Source organism: Schistocerca cancellata, chromosome 4 (assembly GCF_023864275.1).
Source record: "Schistocerca cancellata isolate TAMUIC-IGC-003103 chromosome 4, iqSchCanc2.1, whole genome shotgun sequence".
Classification (NCBI taxonomy): domain Eukaryota; kingdom Metazoa; phylum Arthropoda; class Insecta; order Orthoptera; family Acrididae; genus Schistocerca; species Schistocerca cancellata.
In genome coordinates, this window is record NC_064629.1 from 821363275 (window position 1) to 821389386 (window position 26112).

Consider the following 26112-nt stretch of genomic DNA (forward strand, 5'->3'; position numbering starts at 1 on the left):
TATTATAGTATTACTAGGAGGACTATACCATGAATGACATCAAGGAGCCTTACAATGAGCAGAATAAAGGGTTGTAGTTAACTATAACATTTGGGTTGCATTCAAAAAGTATTGATATAATCAATCAATCTTAAATAGAATAAGAAGCGAAATATTGCAGTCAGTTTCGACCTGGAAGGTTGGTAAATAAAAATACCCTTATTCTTATTAATTGAAGCCAGAAAGAGGCGTATTACTGTTAATAATATAATTGAACTATAAAGTTCCAATTAGGGAAATGTAAAGTCAATATGAGAGCTGCTAACTTTTTATATTAGCGGTTAAATTCCGTTAACATTTCTAAAATTTATATAGTTTAAATAAAACATTACATTTTCACTGTAAAAATAATATATGTATATTTATAAATACCTAAAAGTAAAAATACTTCCTTAACATCTTCAGTGTTACGCTCTAATCATAAGCTATTTAAGTAAACGAAAAATAATACCACCAAAATAAACATTCAAAAAATAAAAGTTAAAAGATAAATCTTAAAATTAGAATCATATCAACCTTGTATATAACCAATTAAATAAATAAATAGTCTATATAAACCTTGACCACCAAATAATTCACCCCAACCATAATCAAATGATTTAGATGAATAATAACCCAATTTTAAAGGAATATATCTAATAAACTTAGTTGAAAGAAAAGGTATAAACCACATAGAACCAGAAAATCTGACAAAAGGAAGTATACATAAAGAAAATAAATTTTGAGAAAAATCAAAATTAGAAATAAGATAACCAAAATAAGCACCCAAAACAACTACAGTAATAGTTAAAAACTTTAAATAATAGGGCAAAGCAATAACATGAGGAATAGGAAAAATTAATCAAGACAAAAGACTACCACCAAAAACAGCAACAAATAATAAACCATTCATACCAAACGAAATATAATAACCCTTATCATCAAAAGAAAATCTAGAATAAAAATTATTATCACCAGACATTGAGTAATAAAAAAGACGAAAAGAATAAGAAGCAGTTAAGCCGGTAGAAAAGAAATAAAGAAAAAAATTAAACAATTAATTCATCTTAAACAAACCATTTCAAGAATTAAATCCTTTGAATAAAAACCAGCTAAAATGGTATACCACACAAAGACAAACTAGAAACATTAAAACAAACTGAAGTTAAAGGCATAAAATTAACAATAGAACCTATAAAACGAATGTCCTGAGAATCCTTTAAATTATGAATTATTGAACCTGCACACATAAACAATAAAGCCTTAAATAAAGCATGAGCTAACAAATGAAAAAATTCAAGTTTTGGGTAACCTATAGCTTAAATTCTTATTATTAAACCAAGCTGTCTTAAAGTAGAAAGAGCAATGATTTTCTTCAAATGAAATTCAAAATTCGCCGCTAAACCAGCCATAAATATAGTTATACAACCAATTAAAAGCAAAAACCAACCACAATTATAAGTATCTAATATTGGTCTGAAACGAATTAATAAATAAACACCAGCTGTAACAAGAGTAGAAGAATGAACCAAAGCAGAAACAGGAGTAGGAGCAGCCATAGCAGCAGGAAGCCAAGAAGAAAAGGGAATTTGGGCTCTTTTAGTTATAGATGCTAAAACAATTAATATAGTAATAAGCTTTATTTCAAAAGAATTAGAAATAAAATCATAATAATAAATGTAATTTCAACCACCAAAATTTAATATTCAAGCAATAGAAATTAAAATAGCAACATCACCAATACGATTAGAAAGTGCAGTTAATATACCCGCACTATAAGATTTCATATTTTGGTAATAAATAACTAAACAATAAGAAACTAAACCTAAACCATCCCATCCTAATAAAATTCTAATCAAATTAGGACTAATAATTAAAAACCCTATAGAAAGAATAAATATTAAAACAATAATAATAAAACGATTTATATTTTTTTCTCCTGATATATAATCCTTTCTATAATAAATAACCAAAGAAGAAATATATATAACAAAAGACATAAAAATAAGAGACATTCAATCAAAAATTAAAGTCATAACAACCATAGAACCATTTAAATTAAAAAGTTCTCATTCAACAAAAACTCTATAATCAATTATTAAATAATAAATACCCAAAATAAATATTATAGTTCTAGAAAAAAATAAAGAAAAGAAACTATAAGAACAAATAGAAAATAAATTCACAGCCTAAAATGAAAAAGATTCATATAATTGATTCCACAAAAAAACATTTTTAATTAAAATACTTAAGCAACTTAAACAAGAAAATATTCACCCTTCAGACAAAGAATATTTAAAGGCAATCAATGTAAAAGTAAAAGATGATATTCACGAAAATAACCAAGAGAACAAGTATAAACACAGAATAATAATTACCATGCTGAGAATAAGAATACATACATAAAGTATAAACAGCTCTAAAAAAAGACAAAAAAATTAAAGCAAAAATCTAAAAGAAGATCAAGAAATAATTCTATTTAATAAACTAAGTTCACCTACCAAATTTAAAGAAGGTGGAGCAGCCATATTAGAAGAACTGAAAAGGAATCATCATAAAGCCATTCTTGGTATCAAATTAATTATACCCTTGTTAATTAATAATCTTCGTCTACCTAAACGCTCATAAATAATATTAGATAAACAAAATAAACCAGAAGAACACAAACCATGACCAACCATTAAAGAAAGAGAACCTATACAACCCCATCAATTCATAGTCATCAACCCTCCAATAACTATTCTTATATGAGCAACAGAAGAATATGCAATTAAAGACTTTAAATCAACCTGACAAAAACAAATAAATCTAACAATAACCCCACCAGATAAACCTAAAGACAATCAAAAATATTTAAACTTTAAACCCAAATAAGAAATAACCTTCATAACACGAAAAATACCATAACCACCTAACTTTAATAAAACACCAGCAAGAATCATTCTACCTGAAATAGGGGCCTCAACATGAGCCTTAGGAAGCCATAAATGAACCAACAAAAATAGGCATCTTAACTAAAAAGGCAAGAATTATAAAAACATAAAATATAAAATAATACGAACCAAAATCAACCAATAAAGGAAAATACAAAGTATTAGAAAAATCCTAAACCCTAAATAAAACTAATAATAATGGCAATCTAGCAACCAGAGTATAAAAAATTAAATAAACACCAGCCTGTAAACGTTCAGGTTGATAACCTCAACCTAAAATCATAAGTAAAGTAGGAACTAATCTAGCCTCAAAAAAAATATAAAAAGAAAGAACTAAAAGAAAAATAATCAACACCAAAATAATATCTAATCATATTCAAATCCGCATATGAATAAACACAAACCATAAAAACAAAACTAGACATAAACATTAAAGAATGAACCAATCATCAACAATTATTAACCAAACAAAGAGGGATCAAAAAAAATAGTTATAAATAAATACTTTAACATAAAGACAAACCAAAATAATTAAAAAATCATTCCTATGAGAACGAATTATTGAAACTAAAATAGAAAGACCTAAAGCGTCTTCACAAACAGAAAAAACCAAAAAAATAACAGGAAAAAATAATCATAATCAAACTCAATAAGAAAAACAATAATTAATATAAATAAAGAAAGAACAATATATTCTAATCTCAAAAGAACCATTAATAAATGCTTACGTTTAGAGGAAAAAACATAAACACCAGCAAAATAAATCAATAAAGGAGTAAAGACAGAATATAAACATTAGTTTTTATAGTTTAAAAAAAACGCAGGTCTTGTAAACCGGAAATAAGTTCAGCCCCCACTTTTAAAACTTCAGAGGTGGAAAAGCTTTCCATCATCGGTCCCCAAAACCGATATTTTAATAAACTAACCACTGAAATGATTAAAATAATAATTATATCATTATCAAACGTAATAAATATTAATTTCATTAAATTAAGACACCCAATATCAATAATGCTTTTCATTATCCTACAAACCTTCTTAGTCGGGCTAATAACAGGAACAATATTGGAAAGATATTGATTATCATATATTTTATTTTTAACGATTCTTGGTGGTATATTAGTTCTATTTATTTATATTACGAGAATTGCATCAAACGAAATATTTCAACCTAAATCAATTACGATAATTATTACCTTAACTATATGAGTATTTATTATATCAATATTAATTACTCTAGATATAACAATATTTATAGACTTTTTCAAAAATACTGATACTATAAATATTGATAACTCAATCAATTATCAAGAAATAACAATATCTTTAGAAAAACTATATAATAGACCAACATTTATTATTACAATAATAATAATAATTTATTTATTTTTGGCACTATTAGCAGTTGTTAAAATCACCAATATTAACCAGGGGCCAATTCGTAAAATAAGATAATTTACTAATGAAGAAACCCTTACGATTAAGACATCCTTTAATTAAAATCATTAATAACTCTTTAGTTGATTTACCTGCACCAACAAATATTTCATTTTGATGAAATTTTGGATCCCTGCTAGGACTATGTTTAGTAATTCAAATTGTAACCGGACTATTTTTAGCTATACATTATACATCAAATATTGAAATAGCGTTTAGTAGTGTAGTTCACATCTGCCGAGACGTAAATAATGGTTGAATTATTCGAACCTTACACGCAGATGGAGCTTCTATATTTTTTATTTGTTTTTATTTACATGTAGGACGGGGAATTTACTACGGATCCTACATATACATGCACACCTGAATAATTGGTACAGTAATTCTATTCTTAGTTATAGCAACCGCATTTATAGGATACGTTTTACCTTGAGGTCAAATATCATTCTGAGGTGCGACAGTAATTACTAATTTATTATCAGCAATTCCATATTTAGTAACAGATTTAGTTCAATGGGTATGAGGAGGGTTTGCTGTTGATAATGCAACATTAAACCGATTCTTTACATTTCATTTTGTACTACCGTTTATTATTGCTGCAATGGCAGCAATTCATTTATTTTTCCTTCACCAAACAGGGTCTAATAACCCTTTAGACCTAAATGGAGATATTGAAAAAATCCCATTTCACCCATACTTTACTTTCAAGGACTCTATTACATTTGTATTAATAACATCATTATTAATTATATTATGCTTGATTAATCCTTACCTTCTAGGGGATCCAGATAATTTTGTACCTGCTAACCCATTAGTAACTCCCGTCCATATCCAACCGGAATGATATTTCTTATTTGCATATGCAATTCTATGAGCAATCCCTAATAAGCTAGGGGATGTTATTGCACTATTCTTACCAATTAGAATCTTAATAATTTTAGCATTTTATAACAAAACACCATTTCGAGGTATTCAATTCTATCCTATTAATCAAATTTTATTCTGAATTATAGTAGTTGTTGTATGCTTATTAACATGAATTGGTAAACGACCTGTTGAAGAACCTTACATTATAACAGGACAAATCTTAACAATTATCTACTTTACATACTTCTTAATTAATGTACATATTGCAAATGCATGAGATAAACTAATTAAGGAATAATCAGTTAATTAGCTTAGGAAAAGCATATGTTTTGAAAACATAAAACTAGACGTTTAACTCTTCTATTAACTTTTCTTAAAAAATTTCACTAAATAAATGAAATAAATAAAATCTTTAAACTGACAAAGAAAATAAAAAAATTTAAAGATAAAGGCAAAAAACTTTTTCAAGCTAAGTATATTAACTTATCATAACGAAAACGTGGTAATGTCCCCCGAACTCAAATTAACCCAAAGGACATTACAGCAAGCTTAATAAAAAATATAAAAGAATAAAAATCACCACCTAAAAAAATTAAAGCTATTAATATTCTTATAAAAACAATTCTTGTATACTCAGCTAAAAAAATTAATGTAAATCCACCTGCACCATATTCAATATTAAAACCTGAAACTAACTCAGATTCACCTTCGGCAAAGTCAAAAGGAGTACGGTTAGTTTCAGCTAAACAAGAAGCAAAACAAGCTAAAGCTAAAGGAAAAGAAATAATAATAAATCAACAATAAAGCTGATAATTTATAAAATCAAACATGTTAAAACTACCAATTAAAATAATTAAAGATAATAAAATTAAAGCCAAACTAACTTCATATGAAATTGTTTGAGCAACAGAACGAAGAGAACCTAATAAAGAATAATTTGAATTAGAAGACCAACCAGCAATTATAACAGTATAAACACCTAATATAGTGCAACATAAAAAAAACAAAAATCCATAAGAAAAAGAACATATATAAGTCAAGTAAGGGAAAATTACTCAAACAGCCAAAGAAATCATTAAATTAAAAACAGGGGAAAAATAATATAGTAAATAATTAGATATAATAGGAATTGGCTGCTGCTTACAAATTAACTTAATAGCATCACTAAAGGGGTGAGGAATTCCTACAAAACCTACTTTATTTGGGCCCTTTCGAATTTGGATGTAACCTAAAACCTTACGCTCTAATAAAGTTAAAAAAGCAACACTAATTAAAACACAAATAACTAATAAAAGAAAATTCAAAATAAACATAAATAAATCATAAAGTATCAATACTATTTGTAGAAAAAGTCTACATAAATGAATTCTAAATTCAACACATTAATCTGTCAAAACAGTAATTTAATTAATATTAATCAATAAAATAAAAAATATTTCATCCATATGGTCCTTTCGTACTAATATGAATCAATAATCTTAGGATAGAAACCGACCTGGCTCACGCCGGTCTGAACTCAGATCATGTAAGAGTTTAAAGGTCTAACAGACCTAAATAATGGGCACCCAAAATTTTTCTTAATCCAACATCGAGGTCGCAATCTGCTTTGTCGATATGAGCTCTCAAAAACAATTACGCTGTTATCCCTAAGGTAACTTAATCTTATGATCATAAATTATGGATCAAAACAACAAACATAAATACATGATATAATAATGAAGAGAGTATTTATTCTTCATGTCACCCCAACAAAACATCATCATTAAATATAGAAAGACAAACAAAAAACTATATAAAAGTAAAATGTTAAGCTCTATAGGGTCTTCTCGTCCTAATAAAGAATTTAAGCCTTTTGACTCAAAAGTTAAATTCAAAAATTTATTAAGAGACAGTTGATTTCTCGTCAAGCCATTCATTCCAGCCACTAATTAAGAGACTAATGATTATGCTACCTTTGCACGGTCAAAATACTGCGGCTCTTTAAAAATCTGCTCAGTGAGCAGACCAGACCTCAAAGTATTTTCAAGAAGACATGTTTTTGTTAAACAGGCGGAAATCAATTTTGCCTAGTTCCTTATTATAAATTTACGAGGTAAAAATTTTATACAAGTAAATATATTAATTCTATCATTATTACAAAAATTTAAAAATTAAATTAATAATCTTATTAAAAAACCTAAAATAATTATAAAATCAAAATAAAAAATAATGAACTAAAATGTAATCTTAAAGATAGCTGGTTTAAAGCTTACTATTATATTTTATAAAACAAATTATAGGTTATTAACTTCAAAGCTTATCCCTTAAAGAATAAATAGGTTAATATTTATAGTTAAAAAATTAAATAAAACAATTAACTTCAAAAAATTAAATTTTTTCTTAAGAAACTAGATATCTTGGGAAACAATTAACATCTCATTTCTATAAATAATTTAATAATAATTATGATACATTAACTATAAATTATTTATAAATCAACCCAAATCGAGACAAGTAAAATAAATACTAAAATTTTGATAAACCCTGATACAAAAGGTACAATAAATAAAATCTACTTTTAAAAATTTAAAATAATATTTCATAAAACAATTACATTACCAATAAACTATAATCAAAAAAATCAATTCTACAAAATATACTAAGACAAAATTGAACAAAATTTTTTTAATTAAATAATTAAATAAACAAAAAATAAATATAATAAAATAAATAATCAAGATATCCTGATTTGCACAGAAAAATTTTCAGTGTAAATGAAACACTTTACTAATAAGTTATATCTTGAAACTCTTACTAGATACACTTTCCAGTACATCTACTATGTTACGACTTATCTCATCTCAATTGAAGCTAAATTAAAACAATAAAATAGAATAATCAATAATGAGAGCGACGGGCGATGTGTACACACCTCAGAGCCAATATCAGTTAAATTAAATAAATTAAATTACTATCAAATCCACCTTCATTAACAGTATTTCACCATCAAATCCGTTATAAACAAAAATCTATTGTAACCCACCTCCTCTTAACTATAAGCTGCACCTTGACCTGAAATATTTTATAATTATAAATCTTGAGAATTATAACTCTAAAAAGATTCTCTGATAACGGAGATATACAAACAAATAAATCAAGTAGAGTAAATCGTGTATTATCAATCACGGGGTAGGTTCCTCTGAATGGAATGAGATACCGCCAAATTCTTTGAGTTTAAAGACCTTAACTAATAGTACCCTGGTAAATATAATTAACATTTAAAATAATAGGGTATCTAATCCTAGTTTATTATTTAAATTTCACAGATTCATAAAAAGATCTATAAATAAATTTTAACATTTCACCTTACAAATTTATATTTTAACCCTAAAAATATAAACAACTGTTTTAACCAATAATATTCACTTGTATCAATTGTATAACCGCGGCTGCTGGCACGAATTATGCCGATACTAAAACAATTGCTAAATCCAAAATCACTTGATAATTAAATCAAATTTCTGCAAAATAGAACATTTAGTTTAACAAAACTTACATATAATACAAAGAAAAAGTGAATAAATAAGCAAGAATAAAACTTTTGGAAACGAAATAAGAAATTCAAAATTTTTTAAAATAAGAGATTCAAATATTTAAAGAAAAAAAAAGAAAAAAAACACAAATAGTGACAAAAAAAAAGAAACGCGCCCTCGAATGACCACAACAACTTCTCTACTATATATAAATAAAGATTAATATGTAACATGTATACCAATAAATGTATTATATTCTTTCTCATTTAATCTTTCTTTTCACTAATAATAAAGAAAGATTAAATAATATAATAAATATATTTTATACAACTATGTAAATTAATGTAATATGTTATTAATATAAAATTAACTTTATATTAAGTTAACTTAAATATTAATTAATTAAATAATTTAATTATAGAAAATATATTTAATTATATTATTATAATTAATATAGTTATCTATATTAATATAATATTTTATATTTAATAATATAGATTATATTTATTATATCCAATTATAATGATATTTAATATTAATTTACATATTATTATATAATTTATAATATAATAATTTCTTTTAAGCTAAAAACATAAGTAGCTATAATCCTAGGTAAATAAATGTATTAAAATAATCATTTAATAATAATAAAATCACATTATAAGTATTTAAATTTAATTAAATGTAATATATTAATATAAATTATTTATTGTATAAATAATTTGTATATATAATTGAGCAAGATTTCCCTAACCGGAAGGCGAAATCAACTACACTGCGTGCAACGTCCTTGAAGGTTGATTCGCGGGATCAGATACCATCTGGCTCAGGAAAACTTCTCTGGATGACCGTTGACCCCGAGGTACCTATAGATACAATATGTCTAATAGAGCCACTAGAGGAAAATGAGGAATTAGATGTATCACATTGTTTTGTACGTAGAAGTGTTTTACGGGTTCAAGACGTTGAGGGAGAAAGAAAAGTACCGGTACTTATTGACAATTTGGGAGTGGAGGACAAAGAGTTGCATAAGGGAATATTAGTAGCTACATTCAGTACTTTTGAAGAAGAAGATTTTATTTGGTCAGATTTTAATGATGGTCAGAAACCAGACGCCTATAAAACCGCATTACGCCAGAAGATTGAGCATTTGCAAGGGAAGGATAGAGACACGCTAGAAGCAGTTTTAGTTGAGTTCCAAGATTTATTTAATGCAGAAGGTCCACTGCCAGCAACAGATATCACACAGCATAGGATCCCAACAGGAAATAGCCCCCCAGTTTATAGGAAGCCTTATAGAGTTCCGCATCACTTATAGCCAGTACTGGATGAATTTTTAGAACAGCACCTAAAAGATGGAATTATAGAATATTCTGATTCGCCTTATAATTCAAATATCGTAATTATTCCAAAGAAGTCTCCCGATGGTACGAAATGATATAGATTTTGTTGTGACTACAGACACCTTAACAAACAAACTATCTCAGATATTTATCCTCTTCCAAACATTACAGATATCATTGACAGTTTGGGTAACAGTAAATACTTTTCAACAATCGATTTACGTAGCGGATATCATCAATTGGAAGTTGCACCTGAAGATAGGCATAAAACAGCATTTTCTACCCCTGGAGGCCACTGGCAATTTAAAAGAATGCCTTTCGGTTTGAAAAATGCACCAGCAACTTTTCAAAGACTACTCGATGGAGTATTGCGAGGACTAAAAACTCAGCAATGTTGTGTATATCTAGACGATATTATTGTATTCTCCAAAGAAATTAATGAACATGCTGTGCGTCTGCGTAATGTTTTTCAGAGACTTAGAAAAGCTAAATTACATTAAATATGGAAAAATGTAATTTTGCATTGACAGAGGTTACATACCTAGGGCATGTCATTAGTGAAAAAGGAATTACAACAGATCCTCGATTAATTTCGGTAGTTAAGGACTTCCCAGCACCACAACGCATTAAGGAAGTACAAAGTTTCATTGGTCTCGCATCGTATTACCGAAAATATGTTCAAAATTTTGCTGAAATTGCCCGGCCCTTAACCCAATTATTGAAAAAGGGTGCAAAATTTCATTGGTCTGAAGATTGTGAATCAGCATTTCAAACCCTTAAAGATAAGTTAACACACAGTCCAGTATTAGCCTACCCAGATTATAATAAAGAATTTATTTTATCCTGTGACACAAGTGGTTATTCAGTAGAAGTTGTTTTGAGTCAGAATAGTAATGGCGCAGAACACCCCATATCCTACGCTTCGAGACAACTAACAATGGCAGAAAGAAATTATTCCACAACGGAGAAAGAATTGTTATGGTATCAAATACTTTAAATGCTACTTGTATGGTAGGAAATTCAAGGTTATTACAGACCACGCAGCTTTAAAATGGTTGCTTGGATTAAAGGATCCATCTAGTCGTCTCACGCGTTGGGCCCTATGTCTTTCCGAAATGGATTTCGAAGTTATCCACAAACCAGGCAAAAAACACATGAATGCAAATTGTCTAAGTCGGAAAATAGCACTTTTGGAAGCAACAGGCCGAGATACTGAGGGGTGGAGAAAGGCACAAGATGAGGATACAGAATGCAAAAAATACGCAACTCAAAAACAATTTTGCTTTGAAGATGGGGTATTATGCCGTAAAACAAAATTTGGACCGCGAATTGTTGTTCCCCAACACCTTAGACAAGAAATAATGGCAGAGGCCTACGACCATATCCTTGCGGGACACGGCGGACAGCGGACAACCGAAAGACGTGTAGCAGAGCGATTTTGGTGGCAAACTAGAAAGCAGGATGTTGCGCAGTACAATTGATACAAGTGAATATTAATGGTTAAAACAGTTGTTTATATTTTTAGGGTTAAAATATAGATTTGTAAGGCGAAATGTTAAAATTTCTTTGTAGCTCTTTCTATGAATCTGTGAAATTTAAATAATAAACTAGGATTAGATACCCTATTATTTTAAATGTTAATTATATTTACCAGGGTACTATTAGTTAAGGTCTTTAAACCCAAAGAATTTGGCGGTACCTCATTCCATTCAGAGGTACCTACCCCGTGATTGATAGTACACGATTTACTTTGCTTAATTTAGTTGTTTGTATATCTCCATTATCAGAGAATCTTTTTAGAGTTATAATTCTCAAGATTTATAATTATAAAATATTTCAGGTCAAGGTGCAGCTTATAGTTAAGAGGAGGTGGGTTACAATAGATTTTTGTTTATGACGGATTTGATGGTGAAATACTATTAATGAAGGTGGATTTGATAGTAATTTAATTTATTTAATTTAACTGATATTGGCTCTGAGGTGTGTACACATCGCCCGTCGCTCTCATTATTGATTATTCTATTTTATTATTTTAAGGTAGCTTCAAGTTAGATGAGATGAGTCGTAACATAGTAGATGTACTGGAAAGTGTATCTAGTAAGAGTTTCAAGATATAACTTATTAGTAAAGTGATTCACTTACACTGAAAATTTTTCTGTGCGAATCAGGATAACTTGATTATTTATTTTATTATATTTATTTCTTGTTTATTTAATTATTTAATAAAAATAATTTGGTCGAATTTTGTCTTAGTATATTTTGTAGAATTGATTTTTTAGATTATAGTTTATTGGTAATGGAAGTGTTTTATGAAATATTATTTTAAATTTTTAAAAGTAGATTTTATTTATTGTACCTTTTGTATCAGGGTTTATCAAAATTTTGGTATTTACTTTACTTGTCTCGATTTGGGTTGATTTATAAATAATTTATAGTTAATCTATCATAATTATTATTAAATTATTTATAGAAATGAGATGTTAATCGTTTCCCAAATATCTAGTATCTTAAGAAGAAATTTAATTTTTAAAGTTAATTGTTCTATTTAATTTTTTAATTATAAATATTAACGTATTTAATCTTTAAGGGATAAGCTTTGAAGTTAATAACCTATAATTTATTTTATAAAATATAATAGTAAGCTTTAAACCAGCTATCTTAAAGATTACGTTTTACTTCATTATTTTTTATTTTGATTTTATAAATATTTTAGGTTTTTTATTAAGATTATTAATTTAATTTTTAAATTTTTGTAATAATGATAGAATTAATATATTTACTTGTATAAAATTTTTACCTTGTAAATTTATAATAAGGAACTAGGCAAAATTGATTTCCGCCTGTTTAACAAAAACATGTCTTCTTGAAAATACTTTGAGGTCTGGTCTGCTCACTAAGCAGATTTTTAAAGAGCCGCGGTATTTTGACCGTGCAAAGGTAGCATAATCATTAGTCTCTTAATTAGTGGCTGGAATGAATGGCTTGACGAGAAATCAACTGTCTCTTAATAAATTTTTGAATTTAACTTTTGAGTCAAAAGGCTTAAATTCTTTATTAGGACGAGAAGACCCTATAGAGCTTAACATTTTACTTTTATATAGTTTTTTGTTTGTCTTTCTATATTTAATGATGATGTTTTGTTGGGGTGACATGAAGAATAAATACTCTCTTCATTATTATATCATGTATTTATGTTTGTTGTTTTGATCCATAATTTATGATCATAAGATTAAGTTACCTTAGGGATAACAGCGTAATTGTTTTTGAGAGCTCATATCGACAAAGCAGATTGCGACCTCGATGTTGGATTAAGAAAAATTTTGGGTGCCCATTAATTAGGTCTGTTAGACCTTTAAACTCTTACATGATCTGAGTTCAGACCGGCGTGAGCCAGGTCGGTTTCTATCCTAAGATTATTGATTCATATTAGTACGAAAGGACCATATGGATGAAATATTTTTTATTTTATTGATTAATATTAATTAAATTACTGTTTTGACAGATTAATGTGTTGAATTTAGAATTCATTTATGTAGACTTTTTCTACAAATAGTATTGATACTTTATGATTTATTTATGTTTATTTTGAATTTTCTTTTATTAGTTATTTGTGTTTTAATTAGTGTTGCTTTTTTAACTTTATTAGAGCGTAAGGTTTTAGGTTACATCCAAATTCGAAAGGGCCCAAATAAAGTAGGTTTTGTAGGAATTCCTCACCCCTTTAGTGATGCTATTAAGTTAATTTGTAAGCAGCAGCCAATTCCTATTATATCTAATTATTTACTATATTATTTTTCCCCTGTTTTTAATTTAATGATTTCTTTGGCTGTTTGAGTAATTTTCCCTTACTTGACTTATATATGTTCTTTTTCTTATGGATTTTTGTTTTTTTATGTTGCACTATATTAGGTGTTTATACTGTTATAATTGCTGGTTGGTCTTCTAATTCAAATTATTCTTTATTAGGTTCTCTTCGTTCTGTTGCTCAAACAATTTCATATGAAGTTAGTTTGGCTTTAATTTTATTATCTTTAATTATTTTAATTGGTAGTTTTAACATGTTTGATTTTATAAATTATCAGCTTTATTGTTGATTTATTATTATTTCTTTTCCTTTAGCTTTAGCTTGTTTTGCTTCTTGTTTAGCTGAAACTAACCCAACCCCTTTCGATTTTGCCGAGGGTGAATCTGAGTTAGTTTCAAGTTTTAATATTGAATATGGTACGGGAGGGTTTACTTTAATTTTTTTAGCTGAGTATACTAGAATTGTTTTTATAAGAATATTATTAGCTTTAATTTTTTTAGGAGGTGATTTTTATTCTTTTATATTTTTTATTAAGCTTGCTGTTATATCTTTTGGTTTTATTTGATTTCGGGGTACATTGCCACGTTTTCGTTATGATAAATTAATGTACTTAGCTTGAAAAAGTTTTTTACCTTTATCTTTGAATTTTTTATTTTCTTTGTTGGTTAAAGATTTTATTTATTTCATTTATTTAGTGAAATTTTTTAAGAAAAGTTAATAGAAGAGTTAAACTTCTAGTTTTATGTTTTCAAAACATATGCTTTTCCTAAGATAATTAACTTATTATTACTTAATTAGTTTATCTCATACGTTTGCAACATGGACATTAATTAAGAAGTATGTAAAGGAAATAATTGTTAAGATTTGTCCTGTTATAATATAAGGTTCTTCAAAAGGTCATTTACCAATTCATGTTAATAAGCATACAACAAGTACTATAATTCAGAATAAAATCTGATTAATAGGATAGAATTGAATACCTCGGAATGGTGTTTTATTATAAAATGGTAAAATTATTAAGATTCTAATTGATAGAAATAATGCAATAACACCTCCTAGCTTATTAGGAATTGATCGAAGAATTGCATATGCAAATAAGAAATATCATTCTGGTTGAATATGAATGGGGGTTACTAACGGGTTAGCAGGTACAAAATTATCTGGATCTCCTAGGAGGTAGGGATTAATCAAGCATAGTATGATTAATAATGATGTTATTATTACAAATGTAATAGAATCCTTGAAAGTAAAGTATGGGTGAAATGGGATTTTTTCGATATTTGCATTTAGTCCTAAGAGGTTATTTCACCCTGTTTGGTGAGAAAAAATAAATGCATTGCTGCCATTGCAGCAATAATAAATGGTAGTACGAAATGGAATGTACAGAATCGAATTAATGTTGTGTTATCAACAGCAAACCCTCCCCACACTCATTGAACTAAATCTGTTCCTAAATATGGGATTGCTGATAATAAATTAGTAATTACTGTCGCACCTCAAAATGATATTTGACCTCAAGGTAAAACGTATCCTATAAATGCAGTTGCTATAACTAAGAATAAAATTACTGTTCCAATTATTCAGGTGTGTATGTATATGTAAGATCCATAGTAAATCCCTCGTCCTACATGCAAATAAATACAAACAAAATATATAGAAGCTCCATTTGCATGTAAGGTTCGAATAATTCAACCATTATTTACGTCTCGGCAGATTTGCACTACACTACTAAATGCTATTTCAGTATTTGATGTATAATGTATAGCTAAAAATAGTCCAGTTACAATTTGAATTACCAAGCATAACCCTAGCAGCGATCCAAAATTTCATCAAAATGAAATATTTATTGGTGCGGGTAAATCAACTAAAGAGTTATTAATGATTTTAATTAAAGGATGTCTTAATCGTAAGGGTTTATTCATTAGCAAATTACCTTATTTTACGAATAGGTCCCTGGTTAATATTAGTGATTTTAACAACTGCTAATAGTGCTAAAAATAAATAAATTATTATTATTATTGTAATAATAAATGTTGGTCTATTATATAGTTTTTCTAAAGATTTTGTTATTTCTTGATAATCGATTGAATTGTCAATATTTATAGTTTCAGTATTTTTGAAATAGTCTATAAATATTGTTATATCTAAGATAATTAATGCTGATATAATAAATATCCATATTGTTAAGGTAATAATTATGGTAGTTGATTTAGGTTGAAATATTTCGTTTGATGCAATTCTCGTAATATAAATAAATAAAACTAATGTACCACCAAGAAATGTTACAAATAAAATATACCATAATCAATAACTTTCCATTATTGTTCCTGTTATTAGTCCGCCTAGAAAAGTTTGTAGGATAATGAAAATTATTATTGATATTGGGTGTCTTAATTTAATAAAATTAATATTCATTACGTTTGATAGTGATATAATTATAATTTTGGTCATTTCAGGGGTTAGTTTATTTAAAATATCGGTTTTGGGGACCGATGTTGGAAGCTTTTTCACCTCTGAAGTTTTAAAAGTGGGGGCTGGACTTATTTCCGGTTTACAAGACCGGCGTTTTTTTAAACTATTAAAACTAATGTTTATATTCTCTGTCTTTACTTCTTTATTGGTTTATTTTGCTGGTGTTTATGTTTTTCTTCTAAACGTAAGCGTTTATTAACGGTTCTTTTGAGATTAGAATATAATGTTCTTTCCTTATTTATATTGATTATTATTTTTCTTATTGAGTTTGATTATGATTATTTTTTCCTGTTATTTTTTTGGTTTTTTCTGTTTGTGAAGGTGCTATAGGTCTTTCTATTTTAGTTTCGATAATTCGTTCTCATGGTAATGATTTTTTAAATTCTTTTGGTTTATCCTTATGTTAAAGTATTTATTTATAACTATTTTCTTGACCCCTGTCTGTTTAGTTAAAAATTGTTGATGGTTGGTTCATTCGTTAATATTTATGTCTAGTTTTGTTTTTATAATTTGTGTTTATTCGTATGCTGATTTAAATATAATTAGATATTATTTTGGTATTGATTATTTTTCTTTAGTTTGATTTTTCTAAGTTTTTGGATTTGTTCTTTAATAATTACTGCTAGAGGTTCTGTTTATTTAAGTTCTTCTCATTCTAATTTTTTTGTCTTTATGGTCTTAATTTTGATGATTATGCTTTATTGTTCATTTGCTAGATTGAGTCTTCTTTCTTTTTATATTTTTTTTAGGCTAGATTGGTTCCTACTTTGCTTTTGATTTTGGGTTGAGTTTTTCAGCCTGAACGTTTACAGGCTGGTGTTTATTTAATTTTTTATACTTTGGTTGCTAGATTACCTTTATTATTAGTTTTATTTAGGGTTTATGATTTTTCTAATACTTTACATTTTCCTTTATTGGTTGATTTTGGTTCTTATTATTTTATATTTTATGTATTTATAATTCTTGCTTTTTTAGTTAAGATACCAATATTTTTGGTTCATTTATGGCTTCCTAAGGCTCATGTTGAGGCTCCTATTTCAGGTAGAATAATTCTTGCTGGTGTTTTATTAAAGTTAGGTGGTTATGGTATTTTTCGTGTTATGAAGGTTATTTCTTATCTTGGTTAAAGTTTAATTAATTTTGATTGTCCTTATGTTTATCTGGCGGGGTTATTGTTAGATTTATTTGTTTTCGTCAGGTAGATTTAAAGTCTTTAATTGCATATTCTTCTGTTGCTCATATAAGAATGGTTATTGGAGGTTTGATAACCATGAATTGATGAGGTTGTATAGGTTCTCTTTCTTTAATGGTTGGTCATGGTTTATGTTCTTCTGGATTATTTTGTTTATCTAATATTATTTATGAGCGTTTAGGTAGACGAAGATTATTAATTAACAAAGGTATAATTAATTTGATACCAAGAATGGCTTTATGATGATTTCTTTTGAGATCATCTAATATGGCTGCCCCTCCTTCTCTAAATTTGGTACGTGAACTTAGATTATTAAATAGAATTATTTCTTGATCTTCTTTTAGAATTTTTGCTTTAAATTTTTTGTCTTTTTTTAGAGCTGTTTATCCTTTATATATGTATTCTTATTCTCAGCATGGTAATTATTATTCCGGTGTTTATACATGTTCTCTTGGTTATTTTCGTGAATATCATCATTTACTTTTACATTGATTGCCTTTAAATATTCTCTGTCTAAAGGGTGAATATTTTTTGTTTAAGTTGCTTAAGTATTTTAATTAAAAATGTTTTTTTGTGGAATCTTTTTCTTCTTAGGCCGTGAATTTATTTTCTATTTGCTCTTATAGTTTTTTTTCTTTATTTTTTTCTAGAACTATAATTTTTATTTTGGGTATTTATTATTTAATAATTGATTATAGAGTTTTTGTTGAATGAGAACTTTTTAATTTAAATGGTTCTATGCCAGCTGTGGTGGATGTGGGGAGAGAGATGGCGGAGTTTTGTAATTTGTCATGAACTGCTATATATATTATGACTATTAAGGTAAATACATTGTTTGTTTTCTATTAATATCTTTCATTTGCTAACTATTCCTATCAGTAGTTAGTGTCTACAGTAGTTTGAATCTTTTATTTAGCTGGCAGTAGTGGCGCTCGCCGTATTGCAGTAGTTCGAGTAACGGAGATTTTTGTGAGGTAAGTGATTTGTGAAAGGTATAGATTAATGTTAGTCAGGGCCATTCTTTTGCAGGGATCTTTGATAGTCAGATTGCGTTGCGCTAAAAATATTGTGTGTCACTTTAGTGAATGTTTGAGTACGTTCAGTTTTGCTCAACTGTTTGAAAAGCAAATAGTGTAAGAGGTTTATCAGCACAGTCGTGTATAATAATTCTAAGAGGACGTTTCATATGTCGACCCTTAGCCGAGGATACCTCACTGGAATCTTCTGATTTTTTCTTGTAGTTTGTGTAATTAGTGTAGATTTTGTTTATTGCTATTGCGTAATTGTAGAGAGAATCTCCTTTGCAGTTGCAGTCTTTCATTGTTGTACAGTATAACAGTTATGGCATGCATGTAGATTTGCACCAAGTATTTCGCAGCTACAATTAACTAGATATTATTTTCAGTTCTATGTTAATGTGTTCTCTTATTTTTGCTCTTAAAATTGTGCTTTTCTGTGTTGTCTTGTGAAATATTGTGACAATAATGGCGTGTGAAAAACGTAATACTAGGCTCCAAAGTAAACTGAGAAATGACAGTGAAGACGAAAGCAGTGTGTTAGCGCCACCGAGTAAAGAATTAACTAATGTTCAAAGTAGTAATTTGGTAATTGTTCATAGGGAAATGGAGCGGGCTGCAAACAATGGTGTAGACAGTGAAACAATTAGTGAACAGGGAAGCATTATCGATCGATCGGTCGGCAACAGCTCGCCTCAGGAATCCGAAATGACAGGACACAATCTTGCAAATACTGTAGATTCAGGTTTTGCGTCCTCACCCTTTTCTCAAATAAGTCAAGACACATTTTCTGCTATTCAAACTGCGAATATTGCCGGTTCAAATACGTTGCCGAATAGCACTGTGGAACATGTTTCAGACACCAGTGCACTGTTATTACAGTTAATGCAACAAATGGGACAAAGGCTACAAAAGTTAGACACAACGCTTGAACAAAATCAGAAACAAATGGAACAAAATCAGAGACAAACACAGCAAAAGCTTAAAAAGTTAGACACAGTGCAATAAAATCTTAAAAAGTTAGACACGTGGAACAAAATCTTAAAATGTTAGACACAGTGGAACAAAATCTTAAAAAGTTGGACACCACACTTGAACAAACACGTGAAGATTTAACTACTGAGTTACATAACATCGAATCGAAATGTCAAAAAATCTGTAATGACGTAAAAACACAAATTTGTGAGCATTTTCAACCTGTTTTTTCGCGGCATGAAAATGCATTACAGAATCACGAAGCAGCCATTAAAGAACTGCAAACCATTGTTCATGAAAATTATGAGACCTTGTGGGCTAAAATTGACTCAGTTGCATCTACAGATTCGGTTACGCAACTTGCAAAAACTCAGGAAAACTTAAAGGACACAGTAGATTCGATTTCAACACAAATGGACACTCTGAAACTTGGTTCAGAAAAACACACTGAGGAAATGTGTTCACTATCGGAGAAAGTAGCCGAACTTTCGGATCAGGTCACTAACTTATCTACAAAGGTAGATGATGATCTGAATGACACAAGACCTGTAGCCTTTACTGACACAGAGGAGTATGAACAAATAAGAAAATTCAAACAAAATCAAAATCAAATCAATACACAGTACAAAAGAGAAATCCGGGAAGTACAAGATCAGTTGACGCAGGTGAAACAAGAATTACATATTTCAGAGGACACTCGCACTCCAACACGGGAAGAGGAACTTAGAAATACGGAAAAGCCACAAAATAATAAGACAGGGCATTTCGGTAATTATGAAAGGAATTGCAAGGTGGACCGAAATTTGAGATGGAACCGCCGACACGACGTAACAATGACCGATATGCTACTCGCCGACACAATGACTTTGACTATAAGCTGTTCATTACTACACGTAAATTCAAAACATTTAAGAATTCTGCCAACGACATTCATCCACAAGCGTGGCTCCATCAATTCTCTCATTGTTTTCCTCCCAACTGGTCATTAGAACACAGATTAGAACTTATGTGTGGCTACTTGGAGAATGAACCAGCTGTAAGAATGCAATCGGTCATTCACGATTGTCATAGTGAAGGAGAATTTTACCATGCGTTCCTCTCAGCATATTGGTCACAAGCTACACAAGACCGAGTAAAACATAGCATCATGATGATGAAACACTTTGAACAATCTGAATTTTCCAGTCTTGTCACATATTTTGAAGGCATGTTGCACAAGAATCAGTACCTGTCAAACCCATACAGCCCCTCAGAACAAATCCGCATTTGCTTAATCAAATTACCTGAACATTTACGGCATATTATTTTGGCAGGACGTTGCAAAGACGACATTGAAGCTTTTCAGGGACTCTTACAAGAATTAGAAATTGACACAGATAGTCGCGGGATGCGAAAACAGGAAAACAATTACTACAGGTCACATCCATCACAATTCCGTGACGATAGAAACAATAACTGGACACGACAATTCTATTCTTACCACGTAAATCGTGACCAAAAGAGACACCACCCGTATGACAACCACTGGCAGAGTAATAGTTACAGAGAGAGATCGCGTTTCCGTAGTAATGAATATGACAGAGACAATCATAGAAACAGACAATTTGGCAACCAGAACAATTATTATCACGAGAGACAGAATAATTTCAGACGCAACAGTTCAGCGCGCAGTTACGATTCAGGGAGAAATTCTCCACCACGTGACCGACACGAAAAGAAACTGTGTAAACTACCGACAAGACGGCAGACCTGAATTCCATCAGAACTGGCGAGCTTTAAACAGAGCTGGGCCCTCTCGGCAAGGCGAATTTGTGGAAGTTAGGCCTCCTAATCCCAGTAACGATGCGCGGCAACAAAGAGACAGTCAATGACTCGCACCGCAGGCATACACGTGCGCCGGCTGGCTCCGAGAAAAATAACATTATACCTGGTACTGCTAATGAGATTCTAATGCAATATTTTGGTTTACTTGAAAATACGTTCTGGATTTAAAGTACTTTCTGTGAGATACCAGATGACACAGTGGTTAGTTTATGTGACAGCTACACGATTATATCACGATGCTAGTAATGAGTGACAATTTACAATGTTGATTTTGCGGTGTATCTGTTTTATATCTGCACAGTTTTTCTGAATTCTTCTGGAAAGTAAAACTTGTTTTAGTAGTAACTTTTGTGGTATAGCTACAAGGAGACAGCCTTTTCTGTAGCACAACAATACGTTACAGCACAGTACTTTCATCATCACAACAATAAGCGTAATAACTAAGATATCTATACACAAAGCATTTCACTTTTGTTTATCATGAGGTAACTACATTGACTTCTGCAGAACTTAGGTTTCGGAGGACGATAACTACGACACTTCCACAGAGACTATCTTACAGCAAGACGCACATTTAGCACTACAGGACACGTATTTGAGTGATTAATTTTGTACTTAACACATTTATTTTTAAAGGTTATTGAATTACAAAGAAAGTTTTCCGTGATACATTTCATTCCACTGCTGTAATCTGTAACACCTGAGGGTATAATTACATTATTCCTCAGGGGGGTACACGCCTACTTTGTGTACCATGTGTTTGGCAAGCACAAGGAGCCCTAGCTAATATGGTATTTGCTTATACAACTTTACACATCGGTACCATATTTCTCTAACACAAATTACACAGCTATCTGATCATTTAACTGAGAGATAAACATGTTTTTTATTACGTCAGTGACAGATGTTTACGTGATTACACCGTTGGATAATTTCACACTTACGAAATTGTATTTTGTCTGTACTTTGTGAACTGTTCATATTTTTTCAGAACCATTGTGATACTATGAGAGCTTTGAATGATGTATTTGGTATGGGATCACGATTATTAAAGTACGTTTGAGGCAGATGACACTTTTGACATGAGCAGAGAGATTTTTTTTAGGTTTTGAAATTATTGGAGGAAGCTACGACGATTTTGAGAGTTGACTGAGGTGTTATGATGTTATTATTACGATGACTATGTGTATTATGCTGTTACGGTATGTTTATGATCAATAAGCTGATGCTATATGAATTATTTGATTATGCTACATATCTATTGTGAGGAAATATTGAAGAAGTGTCGACGAATATGTATATATGTAATAAGGTAAGGAATAATGAGTAGTGTTTAGGGACTCTAGTTTGTGAAAAAGGATGTTGGAAACCAAGAATCGTACTTTAAGAGTTATGAAATGTATGTAAATGCGTGAATGTATCACAATGCCGGCGAAAATTGTTTTGGACACTGTTATATTCATAGTATTTTGTTTCTACACATTTGCAACGCAAATTCTTGACCTGTGAAATATTTTTATATGTGACTGTCACTGTAGCGGAAGCTGCTGTCCTAAATATTTCCGTAAGAAAGTTAAGTGACCACCTGCACGTGCGTCGTGGGCACACAGCTGCGTCAGACACCTGGAGAACAAGCCTTTTCAGACGCTCAGGTAGAAAAGAAAAAAAAAGGGAGGCCATTATACTCGCTTTTGACATACCTTTGTAGAAAGCACCGCAAACAGGACACGCTTACATCTGCACACCTGATTATTACAAGCGTCTTTCTCTAGAATTGAGGGAATTTTTACTGCGTTATGAAATGCTATATGGCTAATGAATGATGTTTCATGCCGTGCTTTGTACATACACTCCTGGAAATTGAAATAAGAACACTGTGAATTCATTGTCCCAGGAAGGGGAAACCTTATTGACACATTCCTGGGGTCAGATACATCACATTATCACACTGACAGAACCACAGGCACATAGACACAGGTAACAGAGCATGCACAATGTCGGCACTAGTACAGTGTATATCCACCTTTCGCAGCAATGCAGGCTGCTATTCTCCCATGGAGACGATTGTAGAGATGCTGGATGTAGTCCTGTGGAACGGCTTGCCATGCCATTTCCACCTGGCGCCTCAGTTGGACCAGCGTTCGTGCTGGACATCCAGACCGCATGAGACGACGCTTCATCCAGTCCCAAACATGCTCAATGGGGGACAGATCCGGAGATCTTGCTGGCCAGGGTAGTTGACTTACACCTTCTAGAGCACGTTGGGTGGCACGGGATACATGCGGACGTACATTGTCCTGTTGGAACAGCAAGTTCCCTTGCCGGTCTAGGAATGGTAGAACGATGGGTTCGATGACGGTTTGGATGTACCGTGCACTATTCAGTGTCCCCTCGACGATCACCAGTGGTGTACGGCCAGTGTAGGAGATCGCTCCCCACACCATGATGCCAGGTGTTGGCCCTGTGTGCCTCGGTCATATGCAGTCCTGATGTGCCGCTCACCTGCACGGCGCCAAACACGCATACGACCATCATTGGCACCAAGGCAGAAGCGACTCTCATCGCTGAAGACGACACGTCTCCACTCGTCCCTCCATTCACGCCTGTCGCGACACCACTGGAGGCGGGCTGCACGATGTTGGGGCGTGAGCGGAAGACGGCCTAACGGTGTGCGGGACCGTAGCCCAGCTTCATGGAGACGGTTGCGAATGGTCCTCGCCGATACCCCAGGAGCAACAGTGTCCCTAATTTGCTGGGAAGTGGCGGTGCGGTCCCCTACGGCACTGTGTAGGATCCTAAGGTCTTGGCGTGCATCCGTGCGTCGCTGCGGTCCGGTCCCAGGTCGATGGGCACGTGCACCTTCCGCCGACCACTGGCGACAACATCGATGTACTGTGGAGACCTCACGCCCCACGTGTTGAGCAATTCGGCGGTACGTCCACCCAGCCTCCCGCATGCCCACTATACGCCCTCGCTCAAAGTCCGTCAACTACACATACGGTTCGCGTCCACGCTGTCGCTACATGCTACCAGTGTTAAAGACTAGGATGGAGCTCCGTATGCCACGGCAAACTGGCTGACACTGACGGCGGCGGTGCACAAATGCTGCGCAGCTAGCGCCATTCGACGGCCAACACCGCGGTTCCTGGTGTGTCCACTGTGCCGTGCGTGTGATCATTGCTTGTACAGCCCTCTCGCAGTGTCCGGAGCAAGTATGGTGGGTCTGACACACCGGTGTCAATGTGTTCTTTTTTCCATTTCCAGGAGTGTAGCTAGGGCTCCTTGTGCTTGCCAAACACATGATACACAAAGTAAGCGTGCACCCCCCTGAGGATTAACGTAATTATACCCTCAGGTGTTACAGATTACAAGAATGGAATGAAATGTATTACGGAAAACCTTTGTATCATTGTACTTCAAATATCTTTGAAAATAAATGTTTTTAGTACAAAATTAATCACTCAAATACGTGTCCTGTAGCGCTAAATGTGCGTCTTGCTGTAAGATAATCTCTGCGGAAGTGTCGTAGTTATCGTCCTCCAAAAGCTAAGTTCTGCAGAAGTCAATGTACTGACCTCATGATAAACAAAAGTGAAATGCTTTGCGTATAGATATCCTACTTATTACGCTTATTGCCGTGATGAAGAAAGTACTGTGCTGTAACGTATTGTTGTGCTACAGAAAAGGCTGTCTCCTTGTGGCTATACCACAAAAGTTACTACTAAAACATGTTTTACTTTCCAGAATATTACAGAAAAACTGTGCAGATATAAAACAGATACTCCGCAAAAGCAACAATGTAAATTGTGTCACACATTAATAACGTCGTGATATAATCGTGTAGCTGTCACATAAACTAACCACTGCGTCATCTGGTATCTCTCAGAAAGTACTTTAAATCCGGAATGTATTTTCAAGTAAACCAATTTGTTGCATTAGAATCTCATTAGCAGTACTGGTAAATGTTCTAAGTATGTGAGCCTTATAGTCGTTACATAATCGTGCAACTAACAAGGAAGAATGCACACACACAATAACACTGTGTCGTCTGTTCACAATAACAATGCATTCGTAATTTCTGTTTAAATAAGTTGTCTTGGTTCTTGACTGGATATTTAACTTCAAACATTGTTGCATGTTAACAGTTTATCAGTGTGACAAATTGTACAAGTAGCGTGAAGTGAAAATTGCGAAGACTAAGTTAAAAAGCAGATTATCTGTCAATAAATGGTTTTACATGTGAAATGTGTTGTAAACCTTTACTCTTCCTAGTACGCAGAGTTTCAACTTGAACGCAATTATCATGTGGTATACGTCGGATTCTGTAAGGTCCATTGTAAACTAGAAAGAATTTGTGACTCAAGTGTTTCTTCTTATGTGACAATGAATGAGCTTTAATGAGAACTTTCTGACCAATACATAATTTCTTTGCATTTGCTTTACCGTGTAGTTTTCTGCTTTTGTCTGCTGCAGATTTTATATTTTTAAGAGCCAAATCAATTATGTTTTTGTGTCGAAGTTTACATGCATTCGGGAAAGGTACAAGCACTCTGATTCTGTTCGGAGGTTCTACATTCTTCAGTACAAGAGTAGGTGGTAAAGCAGTGGAATCATGAGGCATTTCATTCAGCACATTTTGAAATAAGTGTAAATATCTGTCCGAATGCTGATGCTTTCTGTGACAATAAAGTCTGCAAAGCTTATTGATTTCTTTCATA

At 31.4% G+C, this 26112-nt stretch overlaps 2 pseudogenes; one reads left to right on the forward strand and one right to left on the reverse strand.

Annotated features, from left to right (window-relative positions):
* Window positions 1-2275: 2275 nt before the first annotated feature.
* On the reverse strand, window positions 2276-3464 carry LOC126184846 (NADH-ubiquinone oxidoreductase chain 4-like; annotated as a pseudogene).
* Window positions 3465-16787: 13323 nt separating this feature from the next.
* On the forward strand, window positions 16788-18293 carry LOC126184450 (NADH-ubiquinone oxidoreductase chain 4-like; annotated as a pseudogene).
* Window positions 18294-26112: the final 7819 nt, after the last annotated feature.